The sequence below is a fragment of the Triticum aestivum genome, chromosome 1D (assembly GCF_018294505.1).
Source record: "Triticum aestivum cultivar Chinese Spring chromosome 1D, IWGSC CS RefSeq v2.1, whole genome shotgun sequence".
Classification (NCBI taxonomy): Eukaryota; Viridiplantae; Streptophyta; class Magnoliopsida; order Poales; family Poaceae; genus Triticum; species Triticum aestivum.
In genome coordinates this window covers 93,689,999-93,707,975 of record NC_057796.1, presented here as the reverse complement: position 1 = coordinate 93,707,975, position 17,977 = coordinate 93,689,999, and the positions used below count along the sequence as shown (strand labels likewise).

Here is a 17,977-nt window from a genome sequence, read left to right as displayed (position 1 = left end):
AACATGCGGTAATCCTAAAAAAAACATATTATTTTTCTAAGATAAGACACGACACACAACCTAACACGACCAAATGGGCCGGTCCGCTCATATGCGCTGGCCGGATAGCCCGTGTGCCCCGGGCCGTGGTCTGCACGGAACCGCCTGTGCCTCGACCACCCTACTAGAAATTTCCCAAACCGCCTCGAGCACCCGATCCCAATCTGAGGCTCCCAACGGTAATATCTCCGCGCCACTTTGTCGACCGACCGACCCACCCCTCCAATTTTGCTCGTCCTCGATTCGTCGTCTGTTTAGGTTTAGAACCGCGCAAGATTTAGTTTTTTCTCGTGCTCGATTCGTCCGTTTGGGATTGCGCCTGGTTTGATTTCGCTCGTCCTCGCCGTCGCCCGTTTGGGGTCGTGTCCGGTTCGATTTTGCTCGTCGCCTTCGTCCGTTTAGAGTCGCCGTCCGGTTCGATTTTGCTCGTTGCCGTCGTCCGTGTGGAGTCGCCGTCGGGTTCGAATTGGCTCGTTGCCGTCGTCCGTTTAGTCCGATTCGATTTTGCTCGTCCTCACCGTCGTCCGTGTAGAGTCGCGTCCGGTTCGATCTTGCTCGTCCTCGCCGTCGTCCGTTTAGAGCCGCGCCTCGTTCGATTTCGCTCGCTCTCGCCGTTGTCCCGATGCGCTCGCGTGTTCTTGGCCCGTCTCGCCTCGTCGGAGGTCTCCGTCTCAGTTTGCGAACTAGCAATTCTTTCTGCGTGCGCTTCTGTTGTCCGAGAGAGAGATCCTGGGTTTCGTGTTCGCGTCGGTTGCAGGAACGAACGGGTCTGGTTTGAAATTGGATTACGGCGGGAGATGGGGAGCATCGTTCGTTTATCGTGCTACTTCAGACCTGTTCCTCTGTTGCTCTTGGTGATTTTCAGAACTCAAACGCATGCTCTCTTGTGCTACTCTGTCAATTCTTGCCCCTCTGTCAGTTCTTGTTGGCCCTCTGTCAATTCTTGAGTTCCAGGGTCCGTTAACTCTTGAGTTCTTGTTGTACCGGCTAGGCGTGTGTGTTCTGATGGTGTGTACTGTTTTATGTTCTTTCCAATTTGTTTCTTTTTATCATGCTTTGCCTGCTGCTTAACTAATTGAACACCTGCTACTGCTACTGTTGGACAAGGTTCCTTCTTTTCTTCCTGATGTTGCTACTTCCATTGAAGTACTCATAGGAGTTCTAGATGAGCTGCTGCTAGTTAGTTCCCCTTAGACTACATTCTAGATTGCATAGCATAACTCCAGAATTTTGCCATTGCACACCTGGGCATATAATTCTGTTGTGAGCATAACTCCAGAATTTATTTATCCATGAAAGCACGTCCATCACATGTTTTTTTATCAATGATGCTAAATTCTGTCATGTCCCTTTCCTTTGGACAACAATTTCAACAAACCTATAACGTGGACATGTGCTGCTTGTTTTCTTGTGATGATGCTGATCCAGTTGACGTGCCCAACTCTTATGCTGTGACATTTGTTAATCCCCAGTTAGTGTGCCTGAAAAAATTATTGTTTGTCCTGTTAAATTTTACGGCATCAACTCGGTATTCTGATTAATGACCTAGTATTTGTTTAGTGTAGCCAGCTAACTTCTTTTTTCTCAATTTTTTAGTGATATGTGTGTTTTGTTATGTCTTATGTTGAATAATGACCTAGTATTACTCATGTCCAGTCACTGGAATAATGCTTTTCATGATTTTCCTAGACTTTGTGACAATTAATTTATAGTGCTATCATTTTTCATTGATCATTGAGCTTCTGACATCCTATTGCGTAAAATTCTGTTTTAATGTTTGTTTGATCATTGAGTAGTTAATATTGATTCTGCGTGCACTTCTGTTATCTGAGAGACACACGCGAAGTCACGATCCTGCGTTTCGTGTTTGCGGCGGAGCGATGAACGATTACGTTTCGTGTTCCTGCATTTTGTGTTCGCCGTCTGGTTTTGAATTTGGATTACGGAGACGGGGAGAGGCCAGCAAGGTCAGTTTCAGATCGGTTCCGTTGCTGTGTTGTTCGTTGGCGATTTCCAGACCTCAAATGCATGCGCCCTTGTGATACTCTGGTTTGGCTCGCTGGTCGTTACGGTTGTTCTTATGTTCTTGAATAACCCCATCTTATACACAGAGATGAGGTGATTCGTTAGGGTTCTTCTGATGGTTGCTTATGTTCTTTCGAATTGGGTTCTTCTTGTAATGCTTTGCTTATGTTCCCAGTGTCTGTCTTTCCATATATGGGGATGCGTTGAGAGGTGCAAACCGTGTAGCCCGTGGTGTTTTTTATACTATCTATGGTGTGTTTTATACTATCTTATGTGGAACGTAGAAATATTGATATCACTTCTGTGCTAGTATACTAGATATGGTGTGTTTTATCCAAGTTATTAACCACATCTCTTACAAATTATCCTTGAGACGGTACATGTTTATATGCCAGGAGTGATTGATGTCTTGACGAATATAATCATTTATGCTAACTTGGTATTGGTAGTTCCTGAGGTAACACACCAGTACTTGTTTAGTGCAGACAATTGACTATTCTTTTTTCTGAACTTTTTTGTGATATGTGTGTTATGTGGATATCATATTCTAATGCTTTTCTAAGTATTTAAGGTACAGACTTGTGGATCTGGACATGTCACATTTGCTCTTTATTGGGTTGCTAAGGACACTGAACAGTTTGGCTGGGCCACTGCACGGCCTGGCTAATCAGGTACATTTGATTTTATGTGTAGTTGATGTTCTCTGCCACATCATGCTCAACTTGTGCTTGCCAAATGGATCTCCTGGAACAAATTGTTCGTAATAAGTGGACAAATTGCAGAACTTGTGGCTGTGCTATTTACCCACTTGCTTTTGCACATGATGTTAAGAAGAAGAAAAACATACGCCCTGTTATTTTAAAATGGTGTATTTACTGTTTTGATGCGCATAAACTGAGAATAGTCACCATATACTGCAGGAAGTGTTGCTAGATCAAATCTGTAATGGAAGAGACTGGGAGTAACATTACAACCAACCAACTTAAAGAATATGTATGGAAGACACTGAAGAGTGGAAAGGTAGCTTATCTCAAACCGAGTTATATCTATTCAATTATCAAGCACTAATTATTGCTCAAGGACTATAGTTTTATAATACCTCATGATCTTGTCTGTGAGTAGAGAAAATAATGCAATATAGGGAATTACTGTTGCCACTCATTTCATGCTCACATGGGTTGCATTGTAGAAACCTAAATATCTACGTATGGCTTCGTGCGTCATGTCCCTCTTATGCATCGCATTTCAGAAATCTAAATATCTATGTCTTCTTTAGTGTTAATGTTTGGGAGTTCTTGTTGAAGTTGCAATTTATAATGTTTCATGGGTTTAAACTTTGTTGAGCTGCTGAAAACAGTCACTGAAATTAGCCATTAATGAGTAGTATGATTTCTATTTACTGCAATCATGTCAAAAGGTCTTGCTATTCATATTTCTAGGTATTAGCTACCATCAAAGTAAAAAAGATAGAATAAGTGTGCTCATTTTAATTTTATAAAATACCTAGTATTGAAAGATTATGTAGATCGAAGCTGGTTAATTAATACCTGTTCAGAAAAATGTACAAAGAATGCCTGCATCATGCTTGTCATCTTGTGAAAGAAATCCTCCAGTGAATTTACTGCTGTTCCAGTGTCTTCATGTAAATCTCATAGAGAATGTTCATCTCTAGATTTGTTTCACTACCACAAATAACTGACATAATATATGTTTCTGTGGGCTTTGTAACTGCTCACTATATCTTCTTCGGTGACTTTGTAATTGACCTTGTTGTTATTATGTAAAAAAGTGCTGCAACATTCTTGATCTATAACTGTGATGGCTATCTATACGCAGGTTGTAGTGATTAGAGAGAAGCTTGCAGAACTGTATGAATCTGAACAACAATGGTTGAGAGCAGCACAAATGCTTAGTGGCATTGACTTGGACTCAGGAATCAGGTTGAAACAAGCTTTTGTCTTTGTTTACATGTCATTGGATTTTCTAAGTCTGGGAAATCTGACCATCTTCTTAAAAACCAGGATGCTTGATGACACGAACAAATTATCCAAGTGCGTCCAGATTGCACGACTCTATTTGGAGGTACTCCTGTTTTTAACCTTTGTCGTCATTGCATTGTCAGCTGGACTAATGTAGTTCTTCATTTCATAGGATGATGATGATGCAGTGAATGCTGAAGCCTTTATCAACAAAGCCTCGTTTTGGGTCACAAACAGCAACCAGGAAATTCTGAACTTACAATACAAGGTTTTTTGGTTCAGAAACAGTTTAATAATCTATCTGTCTACAACTAAGGATAAATATTTAGTTCCCTTCTTATATCTCTTGTAGGTCTGCTATGCGAGAATTTTAGATCTAAAGCGTAAATTCTTGGAAGCTGCACTTTGATACTATGGTATCTCTCAAATTGAGCAACGCCAAATTGGGGATGAGTAAGGCTTACTCCATTCAGTTGTAGATTTGTTTCTCTCTTATGCAATTTACTCCTTTTTAATGTTCTGTCTTGTATGGTTCTTTGTTGCCTTGCCGGTGTAGTGGCTGTTTGTAATAAATTACCCTACTTGATACTCATGTTTAAGTATTGCAGTGGTTCTTTGATGCAGGCAAGTTGTGTTTGGAACTGATATTGCCTCCATATTTTATTCTCAAAAATCTTGATGGAACATGTTTCTTAGTGCTGCTGTATAACATGCACAATATTAGTTCATCTCAGTGTCCTGTGATTTTACACCTTTTTTATCCAGCTTCTTATCATTAATTGTTTGAGTAACTTGTAACCATAATGATCGTCTTGTCTCTTGATCCTGTTTTGCCAATTAGAAACCATCAATGCAGTGCGGCTTTATGGAGTCGTGCCATTTATTTAGAGTTTTAGTCTCACTGGGTTAGGTTGTTACCACCTCCATTGCACGCACGCCCATTCTGAGATTTAACATTGACTATTGTTTATGAGTTTATGGGAAGTTTGCACTGCTAAACTATTCTAGTTGAATGCTGAACAAGAGATTTAAGGTTGCTTTTCACTGTTGATCTTATTTGAACTTGCAAGCAAAAATTATAAATACTGATATTTGGTTGCATCCATAGGTTGTTCCTGGCTGTGGTCATGGAGTTCTACATAATACAGACCAAAGATATTCGTGCCAAAGGGAGTTCGCATTGAAATATTTACCCGAGGACCCACTTCTCCAACTAGTTAGTTAGAATCCTTCATCTAACTGCATGGGTTCTCTTCGGTTCGACAGTCTCAGTGCAACATATTATTATTCCCTTTCAGGAATGAAGATCTGAATCACCCTCACCCCTCTAGAGAAATCAGTTTACTCATTCAAGTTCTGGAATTTCTTTATAGTTTTCTGAGTTACTTCGGTCTTGCATGTATTAGCTTTCTCTTTGTGCCCCTATCTATGCCTGTTTCTTGTGTGCAAGCGCTCCATTCTGTGTGGGTGTGTGACTTGATGGTGAATATGTGTGTGGCTTGACTCTTTGTGTGTGGCTTGACTGTGTGTGTGAGATTGTGTGTGGCTTGATGGTGAATATGTGTGTGGCTTGACTGTGTGTGTGTGTGTGGCTTGACTGTGTGTGTGTGGCTTGACTATGTGTGTGTGTGGCTTGACTGTGTGTGTGAGATTGTGTGTGGCTTGATGGTGAATATGTGTGTGGCTTGACTCTGTGTGAATATTGCATTTGCTTGATGGTGTGGCTTGTATAACTTGTGTTTTATATGTCACAATTGATTGTTATTTATTGAATGTGAACTTTTTTGTGATTACGTCTTATGTGGATATCATATTCTTTTTTGTATTACTGCTGTCCAGTCACTGGAATAACGCTTTTCTAAGTATTTAAGGTACAGACATGTGGATCTGGACATGTCACATTGGCTCTTTATTGTGTTGCTAAGGACACTAATGGGTTGTGTTTGCATACAATGCAGGTATATTTATGTCCTTTACATTTTGCGATGCTGATGCCTGAAGTCCCAAAACGTTTATTTAGTCAAATTTTGCTACTTCTGGCTACTTATGTTTTTAGATGTGCTGTATCCATAAATACCTATTGGCACCTGATATTTGTGCTCAAAATGCAGTATGGACCAACAAAATGGTCTCATTGCAAGGTGGACGTATAGGCAAGCAATGTCAAGAGAGGTACTCTTTTGATTGTTTTATTTTTATGGTTTGCTTAAATGCATTTCCCCCTTTGTGCAAGAAACAGGGAATGTTTACTAATTCAGAAACACACTGGTTACGTGAAGAGCTGATTGGTAAATATGAAGCTGATTTTGAATTCATACATACAGAGAGAAGCTTGGACTATGGAGGAGGAACATGCACTGATTAATGCCCATCGGGTATATGGGAATAAATGGGCAGAAATAGCAAAAGTTCTTCCTAGAATGTACTGCCAAACAACTTACATCTTATTTGGATAATGTAGCCTAGCCTTGGTCCTCTTTGTTACCAGATTCCTAGCCCCTGCCACTTCCTCATTCTTTCCTAGACATCATACCGTGTACCAGACATTTGAACATTGCAGGAATCGAGTACTTCTATTTGTTCTCAGGTTCTTCTCACCTATAGCTAAAGTCAAAGACGACAAACCAAGTGGATTATTGGACTTGCAAGATACACAGAATCATCGGTAAGTTTCTGTCCTTTCGAATGGCCAGATTATGAATTTTGATCAGTTTGCCTGACTTGTTTTAGACTGAATCCTTGATTCCTTGATAACTTTGATATACATACATGAATAATTACTTATGCTGTTATGATCATAAACTGATTCCCAAGTATTTTTGACTCATATATGATGCTTATTACATCACAGGTCATCTGAATCTTCTTTTCTAATATGACTGTTGGTGCTGCTCATGAGGTAAGCTATTTTTCTTGCTTTCAAGAATAATAGAAACATCATTTACATTGTGGTCACTCACATTTTAAGTTGCTCATGTCATTTTAGGCTAGCCATCGGCTTGGAAGCGACGAGAGGCAACCACTGTTGTCAACTTGAAACGTATAATCTTTTAGGTATGAATGGCTTACCTTAGCCAGAATTTCTATAAGAATGTTGCTCATGTTACATGCCTTGCTTTCTCTAGTAAGTAGAACAAGAACACATTTAACATTTCTTTTCTGTCCATAGGCCTACAAACTTGTGGATAATCACTTAATCAGCCTCTAACCAGCTTCGTGTTTTTAGGAACGAAGATCTGAATCACCCTCACCCCTCGAGAGAAATGTGTTTAGTCATTCAGGTTCTGGAATTTCTTTATAGCTTTCTGGTTTAGTTCAGTCCTATCTATGTATTTGCTTTCTGTTTGTGCCCTATCTATGTCTGTTTCTTTTTGTTTCTTGTGTGCAAGCGCTCCATTCTGTGTGTGTTTGACTGTGTGTGGCTTTGACTCTCTTGTGTGTGTGGCTTGACTGTCTGTGTGTGTGACTGTGTTTGACCGTGTGTGTGACTGTGTGTGAATGTTGCATTTGACTGTGATGTGTGACTGTGTGTGTGACTATGTGTTTGACTCTCTGTGTGTGACTCTGAATATTGTGCATTTGACTGTGATGTGTGACTGTGTGTGTGACTATGTGAATATTGCATTTTGACTGTGACTGTGTGTGATCGTGTGTGGTTGACTCTGTGTGTGTGGCTTGTATGCTTTGTTGAATGATTGGTTGTTGTGGCTTAACACTGCCTTTGCCGGTCTCAAGCCCGGATGTGAAAATGTGGAAGGGAGTCTGTTTCTTGTGTGCAAGTGCTACACTGTGTGTGTGTCGTGTGTGGCTTGACTCTGTGTGTGTGTGGCCTGTATGCTTTGCTGAATGATTGATTGTTGTGGCTTAACACTGCCTTTGCCGGTCCCAAGCCCGGATGTGAAAATGTGGTGGGAGTCTGTTTTTGTCTGCTTCTTGTGTGCAAGTGCTACACTGTGTGTGTGACTGCGTGTGTGATCGTGTGTGGCTTGACTCTCTGTGTGTGTGTGGCCTGTATGCTTTGCTGAATGATTGATTGTTGTGGCTTAACACTGCCTTTGCCGGTCCCAAGCCCGGATGTGAAAATGTGGTGGGAGTCTGTTTTTGTCTGCTTCTTGTGTGCAAGTGCTACACTGTGTGTGTGATGTGCCCATATCTATGTCTGTTTCTTTGTCTTTTTTGCGTGCAAGCGCTTGGTTGTGTGTGTGTGTGTGTGTTGCATTTGCTTGATGGTGTGGCCTGTATGCTTTGCTGAATGATTGGTGTTGTATAACTTGCGTTTTGTGTTGTTGTGGCTTAACACTGCCTTTGCCGGTCCCAAGCCCGAATGCGAAAATATGGAGGGAGCCGCAGTTACCTCCTCTGTATTGTTTGCCTTAGAAGTGTGGATAGAAATTACTCTGTACTAACTGAATAGTGAATCTTCACATAATATCGTACCACATGATTCAAGCTCTGAAATGCATCATTCCTTGCTATGAAAAATCTAGCAATTGTAATTGCTGTTAGAGTTTGTCCCGTCTCCTAAATTAATCTCGCTGGTTTCTTAGATCTTGTCAGCACCAACGATCTTTTCTGCTAATAATCAGTCATCTGCTTTTGTTATTTGGCTTTAGGAAATTAATCTCGCTGGCTTCTTAAATCTTGTCAGCACCGATGATCTTTACTGCTAACAATCAGTCATCTGCTTTTGTTATTTGGCTTTAGGTTGAATTTTATGGTTTTTCATGCACGAATCTCAGCGTCATAGGTGTCGCTCATTTGTCTGTCACTCGCGAGTGCGTGTCGGGTTTATTTGTTGTTGGGCTTTTTATTCGGGTTGTGGGTCCTTGTTTGGACTCCGACCGTGTGGGGGTGTCCTTTTCAGTTGTGTGCCATTTTCTAGAGGGGGTGAGCTGCTGAGTGTGTGTGAGAGAGGGAAGGGGGTGGGGAAGAGCTGACTTCGGCGCACGGCTTGTAAGGCACTATGTAGGCCCTCTTTGATTCAAATCATCTTCGAGGAAGAGCAGGCACCTCATTCCCGTCCGAGAGCCAAAAACCAATTCTCCTCAGAGTTCGAGTGCAGCTGTGCGGGGCGATGGGGAAAAATTGGTAGCCATCCAGCCCAACCTAGCGACTGGGGGGGGGTGGTTCAATATAATCCGTCTGTCTTCGTGTGTTCGCTTTTTTGGACAGTTTAAATTCTATTCCCAACTTCCTGTGCCTGCTATTTGAATTTCACATGAGACTAGTCAAATGCCCATGCGTTGCCACGGAGTGACAAAAATAATGTACTAACACATTGATTAAAATTTTGTTTTATTATTGTGTATCAAACATGGCAAGTTGTGGTTTTCCATTCACGCAGCGATAAATAGCAATTCTCTCTCACACTATTTTACTTGTAAGTCATTGTGTCTCCATAACCAACTTCTCCTTGCAATAAAACAAAACAAAACAAAGTGGCGTCTTTCTCCCCGCCCCCTCTATTCCCATGCTATTCGTCTGCACATAATCCCTCTGTAGAGCGAGTATTTACGTATAAAGAAGATATGTATTAGCATTTATGTACAAGTAGCATGCGTCTCATCACAGACTACAAGGAAGAACAAATAATCTTACATCCTTGAGGCTGCGCTCGTGTCAATTGTCAAGGGATACTGGAAGAGTAAAAGCTACTCTATTCACTGAAAGAAAGATTGTCATCTGCTTGTGAGTTGTGAGTAACAACAAACTGAAGCCTATTCTTTGTACCTTTTGCAGTAGATGACTGTTTGAGCAGTGGAAAAGGGCGAGGCAATACATAGGCCTTGCAACACTGCGATGGTAAGACCCATATTGGACCAATATTGCCTGACGAGCCAAAGCCATGCCGTACAAGTCCGCCACCTAAGAATAACAAAATATGAGTCTGAACCAGGATATGGATTCAGCAACAATAACCATCGTCAACAAGCACACTTCCTTTCATGTAGGTTTAAAATATGAAACAAACTCATGATTGAGTTATATGATATAAAAGAACACATGGTTCAGTTATAGTCATACCACCTATACAAAGATCAGGCAAAAAATGTATTTTAACCTGAGGACCAGCATGTTTGCCTCAGCAACTATCTAAAATTATCAAATATGCCAACAATTATTTATTGATGCTTTCCACTAAGCTTCATTAGCTACAGGTGAAATGATGAGAGGTCCAGGAAGAGCTAACACCTCATATAATCAACACACAATGATAATAATTAAAATGAGAGAACCTATCAGATAAAGCACGCAATTTCATCTCAATCCGTTTGTGAAAAGGATTGTTCAAGTCTTCAGAGTTCTTATTCTGATTTTTTTTAAATCGACCCTCTGAATTTGGATAGGACAACTTGATGGGTCCTGATAAACATGAACATATGGGATATATAACAGTTTACTTTTGCATATCATATACACATTAATCAAGAAAGGAAGAAACTGACAATCACTTAGAAGGAACATATGGCTCATAGATGCATGTAAGTCATATATGAGTACATTGTATTACAGAATTCTAGTTTCTGAACCAGTTTAAATATTAAGGTTTCTTCGTAAAAAAAGGTTTGACAATGTTTGTGTTGACCTTTGAACCAATCACTCTCAACAGTTTGTGGGCATCTGAAACAGTTTGTGGGCATCTGAAGCAGATCAAGATTTATTTTAGTTTTAGCATAATCAATGTTCTATTCATTCTGAAACCTAAGTTCTTAGTTCTGTAATTGCAGCAAATCCTTAACTATCAGTATAACATAGATGAGTAATGCCTAATCAATCAGCAACAGAATTGGAAACGAAAACTGTAACTTATTACCCAGTTCCTTGCGCCGAGTGAAGTAGCAGGTTATGTTTCCAAGGGTCGAATCACTCCAAGAGATTGATGGGCAAATCATGTTCCTGCAGTAGCAACCTCGAGCGACTTGTACCCAAGTGGAGAATTAGCAGAGAGATAAATGGATGGGTTAAGTGCGTGTGAGATAGAGAAAGAGAGATAAATGGATGGGTTTGTGTGAGAAATATGACAAATTATTCAGATAAGATTATAAGCTCAATGTGCACGCAACATGATACTAATTTATGCACGCACTTGGTATGAGCATTGCAGGTGCCATCTGAAAATAAAGTAATCATTCTTGATATACGCACACACTTGCCTTGCACAAACTGAGCCTGCATGCACCTGCAATCATGCATCAAACTTGCACGCATGAAGTACATCTATATTTACTGAAGGTTAATAATTTTCCAATTTGGTAGCCATCTGCAATCATGCATCATCTCTTAGAAACATATCATGATCGGAAAATTTGCAATCTGGTAGTCTGCACATTAATATAACAAGAAACAATTTGAGGGTGGGCACATTGCTAAATATGATTCATTTTTTAGTTTTACAATGCAGTTTTACCCACAAGATGGCAGAGGGCCTCTGGGTTTGACACTTTACTGCCCATCTGCCAATTTTTAATGATTCCTTTTAAGACTTATGAAAACAAAAGATGCTGAACTATTGGCGTAGAGTCAAAACCAGTCAAGAGATTATCTAATTAGCACCATGATACTACAACCAAGTGATATAATTTGGAATACCGATGAATAAGTGTTCGCTTCGTCCCAAGTGGAAATCCAAGCATCGTAGTTATCGGAATACAAATGCTGGAAATTGGTTCAGAAATCAGCGTAAACAATATATTCTTAGTACCACGATTAGAATCAAGTATTCAAGTATTTAATGATATGTATCATCCATGTAGTTCTCTTACATTACGAATTTATGATACATAGTGCAACAATAGCAATAAAGGAAAAACATTACCTCATTGCATAAAGTAGTATGATCGGTCTCCTTGGCATGTTCATATGAGTTGTCTCCTCCAACCACGATGACACCGCGGCATCGCTACTTAGATCATGATAATCCAATCGAGCTGGCAAATAAAATTCTAATTAGATAATGTGAGCACAAAGAAACACCTTCCGATTTTATCAACTGGCATGGTTGATAATTTTACATGGTTCTCCCATGCATCACACAGGGTTTTAAAAATGAATCAAAGAGGGAATGCATATGATTGAGATGTGCATGCTACTCAGCAAAAATATTCTGAAGGGTGGGGTGGAAAAAAAATCGTCTTCTATACTTCCCTGTTTCTTCTCAATACCAAATAAAGCTATCAAACTTCGCCTTATACTTTGAAGATTAGAATGGTTAGCAAGTCCATTGTTCAGTGATGGTGGCTGTGCAATGTGGGATTACTCCGGTGGAAATATTAGACCGTGCTAGAACTGAAGACCTAGATGACCAATCATTATTTTTCTTCACACATTGACATGTCAAGATAACTTCACAATTTTTTGAGGATACCTGAGTACAACCACTCAGATAGTTTGAATACATTAGCCTGAGGATATCCAAAACGTCAGCAATCAAAGTTTGGTCACCTTGGGATCTAGTGGGAGATGCCAATTCATGTGCTAAACTGTTGCAGGCCCTTCCCACCGAGCAGATCTGATGGGACTAAAAGTTGGACAGGGCAGCTTTGACAGGGAGGGAGGAAGCACAATGGGAGAGGAGTACAAGGGGGTGGAGGAGTACAGGCTACGGGGAGAAGAAGAGGTGGAGCGAGGGTAGGGAGATGGTGCTACCTGGGGCGTCGTCCATCGTTGTCGCCACCGCGCCGCTCCTGCTCATCGCCCTCCCCACGTCTAGCTCTTCCTTTCGCTGCAGTATACTGCCAGTTGAGGTCGCCCGTCGTTGTCGCCACTGCGCCGCTTCGTCCTCGGCCCTCCCCGCGTCGAGCAGCTCCTTGGCTGCCGCTTGAGGTCGCCGTAGACAAGAATAAGTCGGCGGCGGCGACTCATAGGCATGGGATCAGTAGCGAGCGATTTGGGGAAAGGGAAGTGAGGGTGGGACGTGTGTACGTGGGTTGTTTTTTTAATGTTTTTTCTTTAGCGTGCGGGAGGGAAGAGGGTGGGAAGGAGGTTTGATTTTTCTCACGTACGTGCGAAGAAGGTCGAACCATCACGACGTTCGATTCTCCTTTAATAGTAGAGATAACTTTGGTTAATGATGTAAAAATGCGTTGTTGCTCATCGGTTCAGCTAAGGGGGGCTGTGCCAGCATGTGTTTTATTGGCTCGAAAAAGTGGTGTTTTTTCTTCCATTTCTGTTAGTTCAGTGTCTATTTTGTGCCGTGTACATGCTCTTTGTTACCATGAGGGATAATGGACCTTGTATGCAGATTTTTGGGACTTTGTTCGTTGAATATACTGGCAAAAGGGCCTGTACGTTGCAACCAAAAAAAAAATCATAATCTCCAACGGCCACTACCACATTTTGCTGCATCACCGAGATACGCTATCACCCTCAATTTCATGAAATAATGAACAATTTTTGAAATCCTAAACTTTTTTTAAACTCTTGAACATATTTGAAATCATGAACAATTTTCAGATTCGTGAACCATTTTTCAAATTTTCGAATATTTTCTAAAATCGAAAACATTTTTTGAATTCATGAACGTTTATACTATTTGCAAACATTTTATATAAAATAGTGAACATTTTTTAAAAGATTTTCTTGAATCGGCGAACATTTCTAGAATCGACCAACATTTTTATGAAATTGGTCGAACAATTTTTAAAATTCACGAACATTTTTTTGAGTTAGGGAACATATTTTTGAAATGCATGATCATTCTTTTGAATCAGCGAACATTTTATGAATGAAAAAACTATTTTGTCACAAATAGTTTTTGAATTTTTAGGATATTTTTCCATTAATGAACATTTTTTGAATTGGTGTAATTTTGTTTAATTTCATTAAAAAATTAATACATCTTTTAAAATGTTGGACATCTTTTAAATAAGGAAACATTTTTTTACAAAATCGTGAACATTTTTTGAATCTACAAACATGTTATGATTTATTAAAAAAATCAAAATGGGGAATTTAAAGTCTTCTCCCAGCGCGCAGAGCGCAGAATAGGAGGTCCCGATTACATGGGCTGGCCTAGGCGAGCGATTCCCCTGTGTAAAACGTTTTTTCATCACTTATAGGTGGTATTGGTGGGTAATATTTTACAGCTTTGGGGCAATTTCTGTGATATACCGTCAGAAATAATAGCTCCTTTATTATTATTTATTAGATATAAATTAAAAATTTTGAGATTTTTTGAATAAGAAAACATTCTTTATAAAATCTCGAATGTTTTTTGAATCCACAAATATTTTATTATTTATTAAAAAGTATTTTAAAATTCTTTTTTATTTTTTTCAGAAATTTTTTGAAGTCCGAAATTATTTAAAGTAGTAAAAATGAAAACGGGAAAGAAAATAAAAATAAAAAATGAAATTTAAAAAAAATGCCGCTCGGACATGGACCAGCCGAAACGGGCGCAGTGCGTCTTCTCCCAGCACGCAGAGCGCAGTCTAGGAGGTCCCTACTACATGGGCTGACCCAGGCGGGGGATTCCCCCTGTGTAAAACGTTTTTTCATCACTTATAGGTGGCATTGTGGGTAATATTTTGCATCTTTGGGGGCAATTTTTGCGGCGTACTGCCAGAAACAATAGCACCTTTATTATTAGGTATTGATATAGACTAGCTATGTTCGGGTATTTTATTTTCTCAGGATGCTTCTGCTGAATATTTCATTATCACCTAGGTAATTAATGTTTTTTCATGTAGATAGTCCCAGGTGTTTCATGTAGACTGCCAATAAAAAAATTAGGTGGAAGTTAATAGGATTCAGTGTGTATAATTCAGTCCAATGGTTGATCAAACATCAATTTTTTTATCTTCATTTTGGCCGACATATAAACATAATTTTGGTATAATTTTGTTCAATGAATGTTCACTCTTCCATTTTTGAGTTCATTGCATAGTTTTTTTCTTGTGAAAATGAATGCTTCTTTTGTGGTATTTCATTTTGTTAATTCGTCATGTCTTTTAGTCATCCGCCAGTTCCTTGCAATCTTTCATTTTGTCATTATTCTTTTAAGTCATTGTATTATTCATCAGTCATCTTAGTCAAATTCAAACCCTCATTCAGTCAGTTAAGTCGTCTCAACTTGGTGGCATCGAACTGCATGCATGAATGCAGTGCAGGCACCGGTATTAGGTTGTCGTTTATCTGCCAAAAGACAAGTGTTGGCAATAAGCAAGCTTTTATGAGGTTGAGAGAAGAACAAGTAATGTAGCTGCATGGAAGACTAAGACTAGTATTTGTAGTTTATATATTGTTTCAGTTATTTGCTACAATCCGAAGGAAGAATTTGTGAACATAGTGGTAGTGAGTTAGCTGCGCCTACTCTGCTTAGAGAAGAGAAGAGAAGAGAAGAGCAGAGCAGAGAAGAGTCTTGATATTTAGACAAGTAGAGATGCAAGAGGAGGAGTAGCCAAACACATCCTTGCAACTGTTAGAAATAACTCGTACTAGCAAGATGTTCTTACAGTGCTGTGATTCTCGTACAAGGAGAATTTTTTGTTCTTTGTATTTGGTCACTGATGCCACTGAGAGCCGTTAACTTGTTCTAAAGCATAAGCACTTGTACATTCTGAACCGCACCAAGTCAATTTTAGAAAAGAAATGCCTTCCTTGCCCAACTGTGTTTCCAATAGATTCAGTGTGAGCTTGGATCCAACCAAGAACATGTGCAAACGCAGCCGTAGCGGCTAAGAATGAACAGTCTTCAACAGTCGACAAGAATATAAATGTCAAGAAACTATATTGAGAAGCAGCCAAGCCGTATATTGAGAAGCAGCTAAGAGAACTCGTGCAGAGAAATCTTCTGTTTGACTAAATCTGCAAGCAGGGGCGGCTAGCTTTCAATTGGTACGGGACGGGGAAGCGGCGGCAAGGAGGAGAGGCGGACGAGGGCATGAATTTTTGGACGGAGGGGGTATAATTTTATCCATTGGTACTCGATATAGTTGATGTCTACTTTGACAAAGAAATTGAAAAATGGTTTAGATTCTTTTAGGAACATTACAAGTTTTAGGAATAGATGGTTTAGCTTCTTTGCAAGATGAACTTCTGCTTCAAAACATTGCAAGTTTCAATGAAAGCTAAACTTACAATGAAACTTCTATTCCAATGAAACTTGGATTGTTCCTCCTTCAGAAGATTTACTAAACAGTTACGAAAAACTTACCAAATGAAACAGAAGTTCAGTAAAATAGTCGATCACTCGCAAAGGAAGATTTTGTCAAGCTATTCACTGAATCAAGTTTCATGCAGAAGATTTCTCTGTTCATGCGAACAAATTTTAGGCAGTTGAAACTCAAGGAGTATATTGATTATTTACTTTCTTCATGCTATTCAGTATTCATAGAGTGTCAGAACTGAATCTATCTATAATGTCAGACTCCGACAACATTGATGCAAGAAGTTCTTGGAGTGGACCAGATAAGGATGAAACTGAAGCTTTTTCAGATGCTATGAACTTCAGATATTGTCTACTCCAATGTGGTCAACATTTCTTCCGTCAATGTGGACGATTTGGTCACACTTGCAAACAAGGTCTCTTTGTATACTGGATGCTCCCATTGCAGCTAGTCTTATACTCCCTCTTCCTCTTCCTCCCTAACAATTAACATGCATTTGCATTTATCTTCTAATGAAACAAAATATTAATTTCAATGCAATTGCTTGAAGAGGGTGCTGCAACTTGGAGCATAATCTCAAACAAGGAGCATGCTCTTTGGTCATTTGTAGTTCCCGAAATCATGGCAAAATTTATGGACATTGAGCATTTATGTATGCCATTGTTCGTGCTACTACTCCATTGTTAACTTGATCAGCATATCGCTTGGCTAACCTTCATGTTACTGTACTCCATTGTTCACGTTTGTATCATTCAGCGCAACAACATTTTGTTAATTTTAATTGCTAGTTATTCAGAGCAACAAACATTACTAGTTCATACACAAATCTTATAAAATTTGTGTATTCAGAGCAACAATGTGACTAAACATTGCTAGTTACATAAATTATTACTGAAATTCCCCCCTGTCAATTCCTTAGGGACTGGAGATAATCTCTGTAGACATTTCTAGGTGATCTGCAGTCGGTTAGGGACTGGAGAGAGTTGTGGAGCAAAGGTCTAAAACATTAAACTCGGGGTTGTTGCTATAACAATCGAATGCCAAGGTTGATTTGTGCCACAGCTTCTCGAAAACCTTCATCATTAGGAAGGACATGTGGTTTGGCATTATCCTGTTGGATGAAGATTCTTGTTCCGTCATCTTCGTCGGGTCACTTATCTTGAATTGCAGGGATCACTTTGTTGATGAGATAATCTCTGTAGACATTTATGGTCACTTTCACTGATTTCAGTTCTTAGTCCTCCTTGCTCTGTTTTAACTCGTTCTAACAGCCCTAGTCTCTCGACAAATGCCAAGTACTGATATTTCCATTGAATTTCACCACCCCATGGCCACTGTATCTTGGCTTGGCCACAACAGTTAGGAACATGACCTTCCCAAAGTTGTTAGTATTCTACATGGTGAGCTCGGGTTCAGGTTCTTCTAGCAGTACATAGTACGTGCCCTTCACTCTTGTCATATCATACCACTTCTCATCTATATGCTCCCTGTTTGTCATTGGCTTGAATAGAGGAAGGGAGTTGAGATCCAATGTTCATCGAGCATGGACATTAGAACTTCAATCTTGCAATCTTATTCTATGGTTTGAGGAAAGGCTTGACAGTGTTTGTGATGCGCTTATGCTCATTTATCTGAAACCTCTTGTGTACGATTGAGCGGGAAACATCTAGAGACCTTGCCAAAGCTCAAACTATCCTTCTTTTATTGAGTGAGATTGTTGCTTTTGGCCAACTCATCCTTTCTTCTTGTTTGAGAAATCCACTTCTTGGCCGTCAGCCATCTATTTTTTGCCTCTGCCTAGATTCTTTCAACTGATCATACGCTTAT

At 39.8% G+C, this 17,977-nt stretch overlaps 2 long non-coding RNA genes across 3 annotated transcripts; one reads left to right on the top strand and one right to left on the bottom strand.

The window, feature by feature from the left end:
* The first annotated feature begins 211 nt into the window (after positions 1 to 211).
* LOC123180534 (uncharacterized) lies at positions 212 to 9,032 on the top strand. Its single transcript, XR_006491097.1, has 13 exons — positions 212 to 2,735; positions 2,985 to 3,084; positions 3,901 to 4,004; positions 4,086 to 4,146; positions 4,216 to 4,311; positions 4,396 to 4,496; positions 5,152 to 6,001; positions 6,155 to 6,215; positions 6,368 to 6,465; positions 6,587 to 6,708; positions 6,895 to 6,942; positions 7,030 to 7,097; positions 7,270 to 9,032. It is a non-coding gene; the product is annotated as an uncharacterized lncRNA (long non-coding RNA).
* Positions 9,033 to 9,553: 521 nt separating this feature from the next.
* Positions 9,554 to 12,983, bottom strand: LOC123180533 (uncharacterized). 2 transcript variants are annotated; one of them, XR_006491096.1, is made up of 3 exons: positions 12,690 to 12,983; positions 10,858 to 11,971; positions 9,554 to 9,908 (listed from the first exon to the last, which is right to left on the bottom strand). It is a non-coding gene; the product is annotated as an uncharacterized lncRNA (long non-coding RNA). The 2 variants fall into 2 exon arrangements; XR_006491095.1 differs by having other exon boundaries at positions 9,554 to 11,699; positions 11,860 to 11,971; positions 12,690 to 12,974.
* Positions 12,984 to 17,977: the final 4,994 nt, after the last annotated feature.